The 19,521-nt window shown below is 42.2% G+C and overlaps 1 long non-coding RNA gene across 2 annotated transcripts in view; it reads left to right on the forward strand.

The window, feature by feature from the left end:
* The window catches only part of LOC121288622, a 35,970-nt gene extending 22,586 nt beyond the window's left edge, over window positions 1-13,384 (forward strand). For both annotated transcript variants that reach the window (XR_005945397.1, XR_005945396.1), the window contains 2 exons: window positions 12,134-12,294; window positions 12,445-13,384. This is a non-coding gene — a long non-coding RNA (uncharacterized LOC121288622). The remainder of the gene's footprint in view (window positions 1-12,133; window positions 12,295-12,444) is intronic.
* The last annotated feature ends 6,137 nt before the right edge of the window (window positions 13,385-19,521 follow it).

Below are 19,521 nucleotides of genomic sequence, written 5' to 3' on the forward strand. Positions count from 1 at the left end.
CCACTCTCCAAATTTCCCTGTCCTGCCTGTGATAATGCCCACCGCTGGTGGGACATGAAAATCTTGGCAAGAGTAACTTTAATTATCTATTATAATGGAGGGTCCTTTCCAGTAGATAATGAAATTTAGCAAGTGGCCAAGGCTATCCCCAAAATTTAGTCTTATGTACACAGCAATATTGCAAGCAGCAAATCAAAGACAAGCGCAATATAAATAAAAGGAATGTGTAAGCAGCTTTTTGCTGAAGTTACAGTGGTGGAGTTGGAGACGCCCTGAGGATGATCATCCCCTATATAATTTTATTCAGGGAGCAAAGAAGTTAAGGAAACATTAGAAAGTTATGAAATGAACAAACATCTTACACAAATCTTTGTCCTGTGAAAGGCGCATTTTAACTCATCGATCCTGAACAAGTGATAATTGTAACAAAAACAAAAATAGCTGGAAAAATTCAGCAAGTCTGACAGCATCTGCGGAGAGGAATACAGTTAACGTTTTGAGTCCGTATGACTCTTCATCAGAACTAAGAAATATAGAAATGAGGTGGAATATAAGCTGGTTGAGAGGGGCGTGGTGGGACAGGTAGAGCTGGATAGACGGCCAGTGATAGGTGGAGGCAAAGAAGAGATTGCAAAAGATGTCATAGATGAAAGGACAAAGGGGTGTTGACAGTGGTGATATTAGCTGAGGAATGTGCTAATGGTGACATTGAGAAAGCAGGATGAGCAAGTGACAGATGGCCCTAGTGGGGGTGGGGTGGGGGGAAGGGATCGAAATAGGCTAAAAGGTAGAGATAAAAAAGATAGTGATAATTGTACATTAATTGAATGTTTAATTGTATTCAGGTGGTGGACATTAACTGGGGATTCAGTTGTGCTCCTATATATGATCCAACTTTCCACTTTCAGGCCCTGCAGCGATACCTTTACATTGAGCCCCATCCTAGATGGTGTGCCCTGGCGATGTAGTTTTTCCACCAGGTGCAAAGCCTGAATTATGATGCGCAGACCCTGTTTGTAGACGTGAGGAGCATTCGTGGCTCTTTGCAGGCACCACCCATCTTATACCAGGACATGATCAAAGTCTGGATCATGGTCGCCTTGCGCCGCACCTCTCCACTGTCAGGAAAAGTGGCTATTGTTAGAGAGCCGCTGCTCAGGAATCCGCATCTCCACCATTTTAGGTGGCTGGTGGAAGGGAGTGATGTGGCAGCTGGGGTGACCTGAATCGGGGACATACTGGATGGCTGAGGAATGGGCTGGATGATTCCACAGGAATTGGTGCATCATGTGTTGTTGGATGTCCGGCTCATGGCCATTGCCATCCATGATCTTAGAATGGTCATGTTCGGCCCCAGTGTCATACAAGGTCTCAAGGAGGCTCATATGTGCAGTGGACTCACGTCTGAGCGAAGCCCTGCTCAGACGGAATTCCACATTGGCCTTAAGCCCTAAACCCATTCTCGGGAGCTGGAGCCCCACAATGTGAGCTGCTTCGTGGAAATGCCCTCTGTGCCTTTTAGCTCGGCGCTGAGGGGTTTCCTATATGGGCTGCAGTTGCACAACCTTCACCTCCTTGTCTTCGCCCACTGTCCGGACATGCCTTGGCGTACCCTGTTGCCATCTGGCGATGGAGGTCCTCACTGGAGGGCCCTCTACACAGAGTCCTCCCACTTTCCAGTGGGGATCTGGGGTGGAGGGTGTTGCACATAGTCCCATACAATCATAAGTTGTGTCAGTTCATGGACTCCCAGGAAACCTGCATTCTGGGGAGAAGTGCAGGAGCGGACGCATGCAGGCACGCCTCCGATCAGGGATGCGCCGCCATTTTACGTGGGCAGGCCAATTAAGGCCTGCCCAGCGTGACGTCTGCCAGGAAGCGCTACGCCCTCCCTCTACGTGCGGGGGGATTCCCTCAGCCGAGAGTGCGCTCCTTCACGCATGTGCGCGAAAGAGCGCACTCATCTCCCTGAGGCTAAGTGCTGCCTCAGGGAGATCGGCGCCAAATTTAAAAATGGTCAATGTACAAAAATAAAATTTCCCTGACATGTCCCCTCATGTGACACTGTCACATGAGTTGGGACATGTCCATCACTTTAAATCAAACTTTTATTAAATTTTTAAAAATCGTCATGAAACCTCATCCCACCCATGGATGAGGTTTCATGCTTTTTCTGAAGCCCGCCAGGGCTCCTGGCCTGCCCACCAGCCTTAAGGTTGGATGGGCAGGCCCATTAATTATTTGAATTAGTTTTTAAATGGCCTCAATTGGCCGTTGACAGGTCGGTGGGTGCACAGCTGATTCAGCTGCGCCCCTGCGACCCAAAAATTGAAATGAGTCGGGGTGACATCGGGAGTTCCGCCCAATTTCATCTCGCATCATTTTACACGTCGGTGAGTGGGCCCTGCACCTCGCTCACCGACCTCAATATCCTGGCCCTTGTGATTCAGAGGCAAGATTACTATCAGCTGAGCTGCAGTGGACACAGATAGAAGCTTATAAGTGTGTTAAATCTAGGGCCTTCTAGTCTTCAATGCCTGGCTAACTGAAGTGTAGCAGTAAGTCCAGGAATTTTAAAAAGCTGCACAGTGACAACTAGGAGTTAGATTGCATGAACCAACAAAAGCAGAGATGGCACCAAAAGAGCAGCAAGATATAAATGTTAGTGGACTAGGCCAAGCAATTGAAGAGGAAGTAGCAGAAGTGAGCCTACCAGGCCACTAAAAGCAAAAAGGTAAATAAATGATGTGGTGTTTGTGTGGGGGTGGGAGATATTTAAAATATAGTGAGCATGAAATTTTAGTGAATGGCAGGCTTAGATGTTTAGTGTGCTGTGTGGATCCAGCCACCTGTTCTGAAAGTTTAGACTCCCCTCATCCAATTGATTCATGAATGTGTCTCAGGTCTTCATCTCCAATGTCCACGTTGTTATTCAAAGAAGAGTGCTCCTGGTGTCCCGGCCAATATTTATTCCTGAAAGAACATCACTGAAACCAATTGTATGGTCATTAATCTCCTTGCTGTTTGTGAGACCTTTCTGTGTTCAAATTGGCAATTACAACAGTGACTGCATTTCAAAAACATACTTCTAAACAGGCTGGAAAGTGGCTTGGAATGTCCAGAGGTCATGCAAGTTCTTTTTTTCTGATATTTGTTAGTAAAATTATCCGTTCCTCAAGAGGAAGTATAGGAAGGCATTTGATGGTATAACTGGACCAAGCACACTTGAAATCTATTATTTATGGGTACTTGGCCCTGAATAAAAGGAGCAGAGATACTTGAAGAATCTTACTGTAAATCTATTGTCTGTAGGTGTGAGTTCAATATCTGTATCAGGTGCTAAAAAAGAGAGAGAATACACAAGTCATTTCTTTAAAGGTAAGTATAGTAAAGTTCCCAAAAATTACAGTAAATCAGCTGTCAAAACACAACTTACTGATGAATCAGTGGAACAGAAACATTCAGCCCTTGAGTCCTTTGTGTCATTAAATTAGATAATGGCTGATCTGTACATCAAATCCAATGTTCCATATCCTTTACATAATAAACAAATCTGTTGATCTCAGTCTAGAAAATTTCAAAAGATCCAACACCCTCAGCCTTTTGGGGTGGGAATTCTACTATTCATTGCCCTCTGTGTTTTTTTATTTTTTTCATGGGATGTGGGTGCCACTGGCAAGGCCAGCATTTGTTGGCCATCTCTAATTGCCCTTGGACTGACTGGCTTGCTAGATCATTTCAAGGGCAGTAAGGAGTCAATCAGATTCACAAGTAGGCCAGACCAGGCAAGAATGGCAGATTTCCTTCCCTAAAGGACAGTAGTGAACCAGACAAGTTTTTACAACAATCAGTGATAGTTGTCATGGTCACCATTACGTCTCAGTGGCTAGTCTCTTGGTTTTATATTCCAGATTTATTCATTGAATTTAAATTTCACCAGCTGCCATGGTGGGATTTGGACCTGTGTCACCAGTGCATTAGCCAGGGCCTCAGAATTACTAGCCCAGTGACAATCCCACTATGCCACCATCTTCCCAGTACTTCCTAAATTTACTCCTAAATTACCCAGTTCTAATCCTAAAATTATGCCCTCTTGTTCTGGATTACCCCTTCAAAGGAAATTGTTTCTTTCTATCTAACCTATTGAATCACTTTATCATTTTAAACATCTTGATTAAATCACCCCTCAACCTCCTAAACTCAAGGGAATACAAGCCAGATGTAAGCAACCTGTCATCACAAATTAAGCTTTCATCCTGGTAAATCTGTACTGTACTTTCTCCCCAATATGTCCTTCCTGATGTTCCTAAAATTGAATGTTGTATTCCAGATGGGAACTGACCAAGATTCTGTACAAATAAAGCATCACTGCCTCCAATTTACATTCCAACCCCACTGCAATAAAAAAAAACATTCTATAATTTCATTAGCTCTTTTGATTAGTTTTTGAACCTATACACTAGCTTTTAGTGATCTGTGAAACTCAACACCGAAAACACCTTTGCTCCTCCAAAGTTCCTAGTCTCTTGCTATTGTCTTTCCTGGATCTGCACACTGAACTCCATCTGCCATAGTGTTGCCCACTCACATAATCTATCTACATCCCTTTGTAATTTACTGCTCCCAGCTACACAACTTTACTGTGCTTCTCACTTAATGCCATCTACAAACATTTAGGGGAGGTGATGGTGTAGTGGCATTGTTGCTGGACTAGTAATCCAGAGACCCAAAGTATTGCTCTGGAGACCTAAGTTTGAATCCTGCCATGGCAGATGGTGGAATTTGAATTCATTAAAAATCTGGAATTAAAAGTCTGATGATGACCATGAAACCATTGTTAATTGTCATAAAGCCCATCTAATGCCATTTAGGGAAGGAAATCTGTTATCCTTACCTGGTCTGGCCTACATGTGACTCCAAACCCACAGCAATGTGGTTGACTCTTAAATGCCCTCTAAACAAGGGCAATTAGGGATGGGCAATAAATGCTGGCCTAGCCAGCAACACCCATGTCCCAAGAACAAATTTTTAAAATGAGGATATACAAGTAAATCTGTGTAATGAATGTGCAGAATGCTTAGTGAAGCATATTGTTTTGGAATATTGTTTTATGGCTATCACAAATATAAAATTATTCCAGGACCTTATATGGAGAGAAAAGCTCTTGTTTTTTTTTTATTTCAGGGGATTTAATGGAGCTCTCTATTGTTGCAAATGATTTTGCTTTGAGATTTTGAAAATATGTTATTGATTCTCTGCACCAATTCAGCATCATTCATGTGTGTAGTTACATCCCCTGAAGCCAATGAACAATCAATCAGACAGTAAATGTTCCTGCCTTGTCTACAATCCTGTTGTTAAAAGCTTGGCCTAAGTAGCCAAGTGGTTATGGAACTGGGTTTGTAACCCCAAGATCAAGAGTTCAAATCTCACAATGGCAAACTATGAAACAATGTAACTTCATCTGAAACAGATGGAAACAGGTTTACTCAAAAGAGTATCAAGAGTTCAAATCTCACAATGGCAAACGATGTAACTTCATCTGAAACAGATGGAAACGGGTTTGTACTGAAAAGAGTTACAATCCTGTTGTTTGCAATCATGTGGAATCCAATGTGTAGATAGAAAAATGGTGCTGTGAAGAAATTAATGAAAGCCACTACACTTACTGAGCAAAAGCTGTGTAGTTTTAGCCTCATTATAACAAACTGAAATTCCCTCAAGAATTAATTCTCATTGTGACAAACACATTAGCAGTTCCTATGGCAACAAGTATAATAGATTTTAGCCCCGGCTCGAACAGCCACAAACTTGAGTGAGATTAACCTTCCCCAACTTCAAGATAACTTTATAGTTAAAGCTTACTGAACTGTTGAGATCAGGAAAATCCCAAATTTGAGGCCACTCTGTTGACCTGAGGGGGCAGCATTAGAAGTGTTGCAGCCAGCCATGACATTCCTGAGCTGAGGAAAATAAATAAAAACTCAAGGATTTTGCTTCTGACAATTCTGTTGTCCCCAGTAGCATTTATATAGTTCCTATCATGTTGAAGGATGTCCCAAGGCGTTTCAAAATGGACATTAAGCCAAAGAAAGAAACATTATGAACTGTGACAAAAAGCTTGAGCAAAGAGGTTGGTTTTAAGGAGAAATTTAAAGTAGGAGAGAGAGATGGAGAGATTTAAGGAGGGAATTTCAGTAGGGTATACAGCTGAAAGCACAGTGAGGCACAATGGTGGAGTGAAGTGAGGGGCGATGCACAAGAGGCCCGAGACAGAAGAAGACATAGGGGAGAATTTTCTCTTCGGCGAGCGGCGGCAGGCCCTGCACGCTGATGCATAAAATGATGCACGGTGATGTCGGGCATGCGCCCCAATGTCACCGTGCATCATTCCGATCTTCCGTTCGGCAGGCGCGCACCGAAGTCAGCTGCGTGCCTGCTAAGCTGTCAAAGGCGAAGTTCCAGTATTGTTGACTCCGTAAGATGAATATTCAGTTTCGAGGTTCCAGTAGTTGACTCCGCTAATAATCCAATTAAATAAATTGACCCTAAGGTTGGCGGGGACAGGCAAGGAGCCCAGGCGGCCTTCACATTTTTTACGAAACATCATCCGCGGGCGGGACGAGGTTTCATGAAGGATTTACTGAATTAATAAAAATTTTTTAAACATTTCATAAACATGTCCAGCTCATGTGACGCTGTCACATAAGGGGACATGTGTAAATGATTTTTGACTTTCTTTATTTTAAACCTTAAAACTGAAGTTAATCCCCCTGAGGCAGCTCCGTGCCTCTTGGAGGTTTCTGTGCTCTTTTGCGTGCAAATGCGAAAGAGTGCAGGCCTCGACCCTCCCTCCTCCCTCTGCCCACAGGTAGCGCTGAGTACTACCGGGTGCACATCATTCTGGGAGGGCTTTAATTGGCCCACCCATGTAAAATGGCAGCACACAGCTGATCACGGGTGGCGATCGGCTTCATGCCTGCCTGCACCCATAAAATTCTCCCCATAGTTCTGGGAAGGTTGTAGCACTGTAGGTTTGAAAGATAAGGAGGGGTGAAGTCATGAAGGATTGTAGATACAAAAATGAGAATTTTAAATTGAAGGCATTAGAATCCAGGAGCCACTTTGTGATGAGCACAGGAGTGACGGGTAAATGGGACTTGATGTGGGGCAAGAGAGTGGCAACTGAGTTTTGGATAAGCATATTTGTGGATGCTTGAGGATAGGAAGTTGGTCAGGTGACTACTGGAATTGTCAATTTCACATTGCAGTTGCACATTTAAGGGTTTCAACAGCAGATGGGCTGATGAAGGGATGGATATAAACAATGTTATGGAGGTGGATAGAGGTGGTCTTTGTGATGAAAAAGTTATATGATTGAAAGATCAGTTCAGGATTTATAGGATGCTAAGGTTGAAACGGTCTGACTCAAACTAAGACTGTGACCAGCAGGTGGATGGGATTTGCAGCAAGAGTAGAGAGTTTGTGGCAAGGGCTAAACAGCTTCAGTATTCCTTATTTTGAAGTGGATGAAATTTTGTTCCATCCAAGACTTGACGTTAGATAAGTAATCTGGTAACATACATGCAGTGGAGGGATAGAGGCAGAGCTGGAATTCATCAGCGAACATGTGGTAGCTAAACATGTTTTCAATGATGCTGTCAAAGGGAAGGAAGTAAAGAGGAAGGGATCATGTATTGATTCTTGGGGGACTCTGGAAGGGGTGAAAAGCTAAACCATTCCTGGAGATACTCTGGCTACAATTGGATAAGTAAGTGTGGAACCAAGCAAGGCAATCCCACGGAAGTAGATGACAAGAGCTGAGGCACTGAAGAAGGATGGTGTGGTGGTCTGTGCTAAAGGTTGCAGAAAGGCCGAGGAGCATAATGAATAATTATACACCATCATAAGTGATGTAATTTGTGATTATGTCTCTATGACGTGATTTGGGATGTTTTTCTGCGTTGAAGCTGCTGTATAAACACAAGCTGTTATTCTTAAATGCTTAGGTGAGAACAACTTCAGGCTCAGCTTGATAACTTCACAGTTATCAAGTCAAGGATGACAGTTGAAAGTTACTCCTCTTGTGTGGTACTAGAGGACGGGTGGCATCCATGGAACTTTACCCCAGCCTTTATAACAGCAAAGTCTATGTAAAATAATTATAGTTACACCTCAAAGTAAGTCATTTCCTGTGAAGTTTTTTGGGTGTCCTGAGCAAATGAAAAGACTTTGTATAAATGCAAGATTCTCTTTAGAATAGAAAGGGAGAAAATTGTAAAAGATAAAGCTAAGTTACTCCCCACATTTATATTAAATAGCTTTGATTAAAATATGAGAAATATGCTAATTACATGCACTTATCCATTTAGTAGGAAATATAACTTACTGTTTTGGGAATTGCAGGAACCTAAAAATATAAAATTGAAAAACATAGTTAGGATTAAGTGTACTCCAAATGTATCAGCAAACTTTATTCAGAATGTTATTTTTGTTAAATTGCATTAAGTTTCTCTCCAGAAGCTTATTCTTTGAACATTTTCTGCAGGTGATTAAATTGAGGAGCAATTTCAGCACCTGGCTCCAGCTTGCTGCAGATAACAACAATCTTTCATCCTAACTACAGCTGGCACATTTCAAACAATCAAGGGCCCTTCATGTGCACTGGCTGCAATATAAGCAACCTACAAAAAATGAACTGTCAGTTGCAAATATGTAAAAAGGATCATGTCACTTGTGAATAAGAATGGTGTTTGTGTTGGTACCCTGAGGGAGCAAACATCTCTCCTTGGAGTTAATAGACAGGAAAACAGGAAAGGCATAGTCCTTACCAAATCCTGCTCAGAGAATCTAAAAGGATCTTTGGAGGAATTAATCCCCATGAATTAATCCCTCAATAGTTTGCTCTCCATATTACAAAATGGATATAGAACTACTGGAGAAAGTGCAAAAAAGATTTACAAGGATTATACCAGAGCTGGGAGAAAAGACTGAAACAAACTGGGACTCTTCCCTCTAGAAAAGAGAAGGCTGAGGGGTGACCTAAATCAATCTTTAAAATTTTGAAGAAGCTTGATAGAATTGATGTAGAGAAAATGTTTCTACTTGTGGAAGTATCCAAAACCAGTGGTCACAATGATACGATAGTCACTAATCAGTCCAATAGGGAATTCAGGAGGAACTTCTTTAGGTTAAAAATGTAGAACTTGCTACCACATGGAATAGCTGAGGTGAATGGCCTATACACGTTTAAAGGGAAGCTAGATAAGTACATGAGGGGAAAAAGGAACAGAAGGATAGGGTGAGATGTAATAGGACGGGGGAAAGTTCATTTGGAGCATAGACACTGACATAGACCAGTTGGGCTGAATGGTCTGTTTCTATGCTGTACCTTCTATGTACTAATATATTGCCACTTGATCAATATAACCAGTTGCAAGGTGAGGTGTTAACCAATTTTAGACAGTTAGATATGATTGCATTAGTCATTATAGGGACAAGTTGTATCAGTGCAGCAATGAAGATGGAAGAAACACTTTACCTTCCTGATCATAAAGATTTATCATTGTACTAATTTTGCCAGTAATCTTTGGGAAAAATAAACACACTGTTTTAAACTTCACCTGGCTAGGTGACACATTTCACTCCTCCTTTGAAAAAAATCTAGTCTGGTTTATTTAAAAATGCAAATGTACTTTTACATCTTTTAAACTTCCCCCATGTTTACCATGTTTACATCAAAGCCTTCAGACCAGCTGCCTTTAATCCAATTAAGTCTCTCACACACTGACACATGTAGACATAGATTCCACTATTTTACAATAAATTCCAATAACATTATGAGAATTATTATATCTTCCTGACAAACAAATCTTTTGAACATTTGAACAATGCCAGAAACTGCAGCAAGAGAAAGCTGGCCTGACTGACATTATTTTGTTAGCAACTGTAATTCTACCTGTCGAAGATGTGATGACTGTCACTTTAAGATCAGTTCGACTGAGTAGGGGCCACGTGATTTGTGCAACCAATGTGTGGCTAGCGCGAGGGAATAAATTACGTGACCCCTATTCAGTTAAACTGATCTTAAAGTGGCAGTCATCACAGATAGTTTTAACAAAACAAATTTCTCTCTGTGGTCTTTTGAGCATATTCTGGAGGGGCATAAAACAAAGGGCAATCACTATTCCTCTTTTTGTGTACATACACCTAAACAGATCCAAGAGGACAAATTTGGTTTGTAGTTTGGTTCCCACTTTGAATAGTACTTGGACCTCTCTTTGGGTAACTTGTGGCCTAATCTAGGTTTCCCACTACTCATGACTGACTTAGGTCTAACTCAGGTATTCTTCAAAACTACTTTATTTGCACTGTGTATGTAATAAGTATCTAGGTGTACAGACTATTCTATCTTTCTTCTTAGTCTCTTGCACATGACTGCTGATGTCAGTTGCATCTTGGTACACATCACTTTCTCATTATCATAATTATTAACCCATTATTCTACAAAATTCACTTCCAAAAGGAATTATTCTTATGGAACACAAGAACATGGAAAGATGAATAAAAATAGAAAGTGCTGCAAATATTCAGCACATCTGGCAGCATCTTTGGTTCAAAAACAGAGGACTGGTGGGGTTGGGGGGGTGTGTGGTCGGAGGGGGATGGGTGGGACCAGGTTTTAGAATCCAGGGGTTGTAAGCTTAAAGGGGGGATATAACCATGGGGGAGGAGGGAGTGCCTCTGATGGGTCCCTGACACCAGCATTAAAGCCTGCCAGTGTACCCACCTAGCCTGGGCCTCCCCCTAATCCTGGGTAAAATAGTGGTGGAGGCAGAATGAAGCACTTAAGTGGCCATTAGTTGGCCACATAAGGGCTTCAATAGGCCCAAGTGAGGGCAAGCAACTGCCTGACGCCTTCCCTGCCCACCATAAAATGGCCAGGAGTGAGCGGGAAGGCAGTGGGAAGACCACGAATTTTACAAGTCCCCTTGCCTTTAAACATGCTGGTGGGGAGCTATGCCAAATGTTTTGAGTTGAGTATGATTCCAGTTCTGAGAAAGAGTCATATTCGACTAGAAAAATTAAAGTTTCTCTTTCCACAGATGCTGCCAGACCTGCCGAGCATTTCCAGCACTTCTCTACTTTTATTTCAGATTTCCAGAATCCGTAGTATCTTGTTTTTATTTACATGGAAATAGAAGAGGCCATTCAGCCACTTGAGCCTGTTCCACCACTCAATTAGAACATGTCTAATCGGCACCTCAACTCCATTCACCCACATTAGCTCCACAATTCCTTGATATTTGATGCCCTTAGCTAAGAAATAATTTATCCATCTCAGTCTTGAAAGCTTCAATTGACCCAGCTCCCACAGCCCATAGTTGGAGAGTTTCAGATTTCTACTACCCTTTATGTGAAGAAGTTGATTTTATACACTATTCCTGCTCAATGAACTATGTACAGTCTAAAATTCAACAGGGTTCGGTATTATAGATTGTTTTTCTGTAGCTTACCGTGAAGAGCCACTAATGCCAGAACCAAAGTAACTGGGCTCTGCTGAAAGGAAATGTTCTTAAACATTTTCAATAACCTGAAATTGGAGAGAAAGGTCCGATCAAATTACAAATAAGGTTGAAATATTTGGGGGAAAGGGCAGCTCAAAAATAATTGTTGGTAGTATATTCAAGGACGAATGCCTTTATGAAAATATGTTTGGCTAATCATTGGATTTGTTTCTCAATACAAAGCAGACACATCTCAACTTATCATTGCAGCACATCCTTGTGACACCTCATGACACCTTTTTACACTACATGAAAGGTTTCCCAATTCCACAACAAGGGAAATAAGCAGGTTGGAGTCAAGTATGAGAATTTTAACATTTTTACCTTCTCACCCACCCCCAATCCACCCATTCTTGTGGGGGGAGGGGTGGAGCTGTGTCAACTGAGGTCTTGGTGATGTCTTGCTTGAAAGAAATAGCATTAGAGAAGATTTTAACCAAGAACTTTGGAATGGCTGCAATCATGACAGTATTTGGTTTTTACAAGGATCAAGATCAATTAACCTATTTTATATATCTATTTCATTTTGACACCATAATTTCTTATGTTTCCACCCTAATCTCCAGATACTTACCTCAAGAGTCCAGCTGCTTCACTCTGTTCCCTTCCTCATCTGTTGAGAAGTGGTTCGAGGAAGATTGCCTCTGCATTTGATGAAGCAATGTTTGGGTTTCCGTGACAACTGCCATTAAGTAAGAGAACTGAACCGGAGTTTGAATTGTTCTGTGTGAGTATACTTCAGTGCAGAAAACAGCCACATTCTAGCTAAGGCTAAAGGGAATACTCGAATTTAACATTTCTGGCAGTACTTGTGTTTTAGTAGAAAATGTTTCTGGACAAAATGAGCCTAATTCGTGGAATTCTGCTCTATTTTCAGGCACAGCTGCTGCTGAGAAGACATCCTGCTGCCACCTCAGAACTGCAATCCTGTAAATATTTAACACAGAGCTTGAGAGAAGTAAAATTCAGCAGAAAATCATGTAAAACCATGTAGGAGGCAATAAGTTTACCATAATAAAATGAAAGCTGGAAACTTTGAAACTCTGGTGAAAAATAGGAACATAAAGAAGGGAGAGGGAGACAAGGAATGTATAAAGCCTGTGAAGATACAAACACAGATATTCATTTTATTAGTGAAATTTCTGAGGGTAACATTCTTACCTGAATAACATTCTTTATTTTCTGCATATTTTATCAGCACTGTTTAATTTTTGTATTGCTCAGTTTCTCTAATTTACTCCTTTGTGTCCCTATTACCATTCTCTGACAGTACAGTCCTCTTTACCTGGAGGTTGAGTGTGAGAGGACAGTTTTCATTAGTCTCCTACCTGAGTTTCAATAGAACTGTCAGGTTTAGATTGAGATTTAAACAGTGATCTCAATCAGGCAGATGGCTCAAAGGAATTCCATCAGAAGCTGAGGGTGAGTTCAAGACAACGAAGATTGAGACTGATGTAGAAGAGGATCCTGGTTCACAATACACTATCAGACATCGAAAATTACCCCGAATAAGGAAAAATGTTCTGGGGGAATTTTCCCACAACACTCAAAATGGATAAGGCAAAAAATCCATCTCCCCGTGAATCGAAAATATGAAAACAATGTAAGAATACAATAGCCAGTTTGGCTAAATTACTGTATTGATATAATATTTTCTTACTGCCATTTTACAATTTATCATTACTAATACAACCAGTACTCTCCTGAACACTTTTGCTCTTTCTAACACTAAATTGACTATTAAAAAAGCTCCCTTATATCCTCATGGTGCTGAAATTAAAATTCATTGCATAGTCTATTCATTCTTTCACAGCGACTCAGGACTATGGAATTCCTCACCTCCTCAGTCTTTTCTTGTCACTACAAGCCAAAACCTGGCATTATATGGTGACAAGTTCCTGATTTATTTCATCGCTTCAAATAGTTAAGCCTCAGCTGGAATATTATGTACAATTCTGGGCACCCTGTACACTTTAAGAATGATATCAAGACTCTGAAGAGGGTACAGAGGAGGTTTACCAGGATGAGGGATGAGGGATTTCAGTTAGGTGGAAAGATTGGAGAAGCTGGGTGAAGATTCTTGGGTCAGGGAAGATTAAGGGGTTAGACTTAGAGAAAGTTAGTTATTCAGAATTATGAAAGGGCTTGACAGAGTACGTAGGAGAAAATGTTTCCTGTGGCAAGTGGATCAGTGACAGAGGTAATGAGAGGGAAATTGAGGAAAAATTTCTTCACACAAAGGTTTATTAAGATCTGGGCGTGAATTTTCAGCTCGGTGGGTGGGCGCGAACGGTGGACCCGGGAGCGGTCTGGAAACGGACTGCTGACCGCGATTGGCCCCCGACGGCAATTTCACGCTGGCTGGCCAATTAACAGCCAGCCAGTGTGCAACACCTGCTGAAATGCTCAGTGCTGCCGGGGTGGGTGGACGGTGGGTGATGATGTCACTGCAGGCATGGGCAAGTGCTGAGAGAAAGCTCCCTGAAGGGAGGGAGCTGCTACAGGGTGCTGCAGACCCAAAAACCATGAAATAAAGTTTTTTAAAATCAGGAAAAGAATGTCCAAGCATCACAATCAGGCACCTGAACGTATCAATGATAAAAATGCTGTCCACAGATTTTTATTTTTATTTTATTTAATAACGGAAACCTCATCCCGCCCTTGAATGATGTTTCATGAAAATGCAAAGTCTGCCTGGCTGATTCGCCTGTACACCAACTATAAGATTGGAAGGACCATGAAAAATCAGAGTCAATTGATCCGTTAATGGGCTTAATTGTCCTCTTAATTGTTGGCAGGCCCTTCATGGAAGCCTAGTGTCTCTTTACCTTACCCCATGCTTGATGTACACTGGTGCCCTCAAGCAATATAACCACTTGCCTCTCTCTAAGAGAGAGGGAGATGCCCATGGTCCCTCATGGACTATGGCTAAACACCTTACCTTAGTTTTATTACAGAATAAATTTTATATTTTGGTCTTCTGAGTTTCATTGTGTCCTGTCTCAGTGGATGGCCCGGTATACTGGGCCCAGGACTGTGCCAAGGCCTCTAAGTTCTCCCATTAAAGATGGTTATCTCAGGAGTAATTTGCTTTCTCCCTCCCCGAGCTCCCTTCACTTCGACTTGGCCCTGATCATGGAGCCATAAGAGGAAACTCCCACAGAGGAACCACAGGAATAGACACAAATCTCACCATTGTATGGCATTAAGAGCAGGTTCTTCTGTTATTTTTATTCAAAATTTAGAGAATAAGGTTTCCTTAATTTTGGCAATGACTTTCCTGCAATAATAAAGAATTCCCCATTTAAGAGCTCAAATTTCTTAGTGGGGGGTGATTTTGACTGGGAGAGTTTCAAAAAAAACAATTTCTTTCCAACTCTGCCTCCAAAGATCCCCAAAACTCCTGACCAAATACTAAATCCCTGATATCAGCACAGGCATTGGGTACTGTACATAATTAGCTGATATCATAGGCATGATGTGCAAGCATCTGATTTTTTGTACAATAAATGCAGTTCTCTTTACTTCATGCTGATTGTTTAATTAAGAAATTAATTACCTCTGTATGTTATTCTACAATACATCAAATGCTTGATGCCTAGCATGCTTTTGTACAAGATCCAGCTACATTTCGAAAGAAAAAAATCATCTATAATATTATACATCCTGCTTGTCTGATGTTCATTCTGTGTTATTTTTTAATCCTGGTGTTTTATTTCGTAGTCTGTAATATTGTAGAATGCATTTTAAATTTGCATCTGTCTATGTTATATTGTTATATTATTTGTAAAGCGTTAGGAATCATATTATTATCTGGAATTAAAAGTACTGCTGATTGTTATAAAAACTCATCTCGTTCACTAATGTCCTTTAGGGAAGGAAGTCTGCTGTCCTTACCTGGTCTGGCCTACATGTGACTCCAGACCAACAGCAGAATCACAGTGCAGAAGAGGCCTTTCGGCCCATCGAGACTACGCCAACACGTGAGAAACACCTGACCTACCTACCTAATCCCATTTACCAGCACTTGGCCCATAGCCTTGAATGTTATGACGTGCCAAGTGCTCATCCAGGTACTTTTTAAAGGATGTGAGGCAACCGGCCTCCACCATCCTCCCAGGCAGTGCATTCTAGACCGTCACCACCCTCTGGGTAAAAAAGTTTTTCCTCACATCCCCCCTAAACATCCTGCCCCTCATCTTGAACTTATGCCCACTTGTGACTGACCCTTCAACTAACGGGAACAACTGCTCCCTATCCACCCTGTCCATACCCCTCATAATCTTGTACACCTCGATCAGGTCGCCCCTCAGTGTTCTCTGCTCCAACGAGAAGAACCCAAGTCTATCCAACCTCTCTTCATAACTTAAATGTTTCATCCCAGGCAACATCCTAGTGAATCTCCTCTGCACCCCCTCCAGTGCAATCACATCCTTCCTATAATGTGGCGACCAGAACTGCACACAGTACTCCAGCTGTGGCCTCACTAAGGTTCTATACAACTCCAACATGACCTCCCTACTTTTGTAATCTATGCCTCAATTGATAAAGGCAAGTGTCCCATATGCCTTTTTCACCACCCCACTAACATGCCCCTCTGCCTTCAGAGATCTATGGACACACACGCCAAGGTCCCTTTTTCCCTCAGAACTTCCTAGTGTCATGCTGTTTTTTGAATACTTCCTTGCAAATGACTCCTTCCAAAGTGTATCACCCCACATTTTTCAGTGTTAAATTCCATCTGCCACTTATCTGCCCATTTGACCATCCGATCTATATCTTCCTGTAGGCCAAGACACTCAACCTCACTGTTAACCACCTGGCCAATCTTTGTGTCATCTGCAAACTTACTAATCCTACCCCTCCCAACATAGTCATCTATGTCATTTATATAAATGACAAATAATAGGGGACCATGCACAGATCCCTGTGGTATGCCACTGGACATTGGCTTCCAGTCACTAAAGCATCCTTCTGTCATCACCCTCTGCATCTTACAATTAAGCCAATTTTGAATCCACCTTATCAAATTACCCTGTATCCCATGTGCATTTGCCTTCTTTATAAGTCTCCCATGTGGTACCTTGTCAAAGGCTTTGCTGAAATCCATATAAACTACATCAACTGCACTACCCTCATCTACACACCTGGTCACTTCCTCAAAAAATTCAATCAAATTTGTTAGGCATGACCTCCCTCTGACAAAGCCATGCTGTCTATCCTTGATCAAAACTTGCCTCTCCAAGTCAAGATAGATTCTCTCCTTCAGAACTTTCTCCAATAGTTTCCCTACCACTGATGTGAGACTCACTGGCCTGTAGTTCCCTGGCTTATCTCTACAACCCTTCTTAAATAGTGGAACCACATTAGCTGTTCTCCAGTCCTCTGGCACCTCCCCCGTGGCCAGAGAGGAATTAAAGATTTGGGTCAGAGCCCCTGCGATCTCCTCCCTTGCCTCCCTCAGCAGTCTGGGTCACAAATCATCTGGACCTAGAGATTTGTTCACTTTTAAGTCTGCCAACACATCCAATACCTTGTCATTCCCTATATCAATTTGCTTAAGAACCTTGCAGTCTCTCTCCCGAGTTTGATACCTTCATCCTCATTCTCTTGGGTGAAGACGGGTGTGAAGTATTCATTCAACACTCTAGCGATGTCCTCTGGCTCCACCCATGGATTTCCTCCTTGGTCCCTTATAGGCTGTATTCTTTCCCTGATTATCCTCTTCCCATTGATATACTTATAGAATATCTTGGGATTTTCCCTACTTTTACCAGCCAAAGCTTTCTCATATCCCCTCTTTGCTCTCCTAATTGTTTTCTTAAGCTCCACCCTGCACTTTCTGTACTCCACTAATACCTCTGCTGATTTGCTTCCCTTGTACCTGCTAAAAGCCTCTCTTTTCCTTCTCATTGTAACCTGAATATTCCTGGTCATCCATGGTTCTCTGGGCTTATTGCTCCTTCCTATCACCCTAGAGGGAACATGTTGAGCCTGTACCCTCCCCATTTCCATTTTAGAAAACCCCCCACTGTTCCTCTGTAGATTTCCTCACAAGTAACTGTTCCCAGTCTAGCTTGGCCAGATCCTGCCTTATTTTACTAAAATCCACTCTCCCCCAATCCAAAACATTTTTTTGCAACTTGTTGATTTCTTTGTCCTTAACAAACTTAAACTGTTCCATGTTGTGGTCGCTACTGCTAAAATGATCCGGCTTCATTCCCCAGAATTAGGTCCAGTACTGCACCGTCCCTTGTTGGACCCTCTACATATTGACATAAAAAGTTCTCCTGTACATATTTCAAGAAATCCACTCCATCCAAGCCCTTAACGCTATGTCTATCCCAATTAATGTTGGGAAAGTTGAAATCATCTAATATAATTACTCTATTGTTATTGTTTTTACACACCTCCACAAATTGTGCATATATTTGCTCCTCACTTTCCAGCTGACTATCTGGGGTTCTATAATAAACACCTAACAATGTGGCTGCCCTATTTTTATTCCTAAGATCTACCCACAAAGCTTCATTCGATGCCCCCTCCAAGATATCATTTCTCCTTACTGCAGTAACTGACTCCTTAACTAATAATGCAATGCCTCCTCCACTTTTACTCCCTCCCCTGTCTCACCTGAAGATTCTATATCCCGGAATGTTGAGCTGCCAATCCTGCCCTTCCCTCAACCACATCTCAGTGATGGCTACTATATCACAATTCCACACGTCAATCCTTACCCTTAACTGATCCATTTTACCTGTAATACTCCTGGCATTAAAATAGAGCCCATCCAGCCTTGCCTTACTCCCTTGAAGCTTAATGCAGCTGTACTCCCTGACTTGATTGTTTTACTGCATTATGATGTGGCCCTATTCTGCTAGTATTCTGTGTCCCCTCCCCCTGCCGAATTAGTTTAAACTCCTCCCAACAGCACTAGCAAACCTGCTCTGGTTCAGATGTAGACTGTCCTGCCTGTACAGGTCCCACATTCCCCAGAAACAGTCCCAGTGACCCAAGAATCTAAAACCCTCCCTCCTGCACCAACTCTTAAGCCACATATTCATCTGCACTATTCTCCTATTTCTGAGTTCGCTATCATGTGGCACTGGGAGTAATCCAGAGCTTACAACCCGAGGGATCTTGCTTTTTAGTCTACTGCCTAACTCCCTGAATTCTTGATGCAAGACCTCATCCCTCATTCTACCTATGTCATTGGTACCAACATGTAACATGACCTCTGCCTTATCACCCTCCCCCTTCAGGATGTCCTGCAACCGTTCAGTGACACCCCAGACCCTGGCACCAAAGAGGCAACATACCATCGTGGAGTCACGTTGACGGCCACAGTAGCGCCTATCTGTTCCCCTGACTATAGAATCCCCTATTACTATTGCTCTTCCTCTCTTCCCTCCTGTACAGACAGACTGCTTGTGGTGCCAGAAGCTTGGCTCTGTCCGCACTCCCTGGAGGAACCAGCGCCCTCATCAGCCTCCAAAATGGAATACCATTTGGTGTGGTTGAATCTTAAAAATGTGGCTGACTCTTAAAAATGCCCTCTGAACAAGGGTCATGGGGAATTAGGGGTGGGATAGGCAATAAATGCTGGCCTTGAATTTTTTTTAAAAATATGCACATTTATATCCAGAATGCCACATCACTCATTACAGCACTACAGTCAGGTGCTCTTTTTTTTGTTCATGGGATGTGGGTGTCGCTGGCCAGGCCGTGCTTATTACTCATCCCTAGCAACAATGTTCTGTCCACAGCACATGGTGTGATCTGTGAAAAGGCAGTTTGCATCTTCTATGTCACTGAAACTGATGGTCCTGCCATTGCAAAGAGCTACAGCTGATCTCAGTTAACCATAAAATGACGGAGGCATCACTGAGGTTTGAAGGTAGCACACCCATTGCAAAGTGCTCTCCAATTAGGAACAAGAAAGATTTGGTCCAAA

This window comes from Carcharodon carcharias, chromosome 15 (genome assembly GCF_017639515.1).
Source record: "Carcharodon carcharias isolate sCarCar2 chromosome 15, sCarCar2.pri, whole genome shotgun sequence".
Taxonomy (NCBI): domain Eukaryota; kingdom Metazoa; phylum Chordata; class Chondrichthyes; order Lamniformes; family Lamnidae; genus Carcharodon; species Carcharodon carcharias.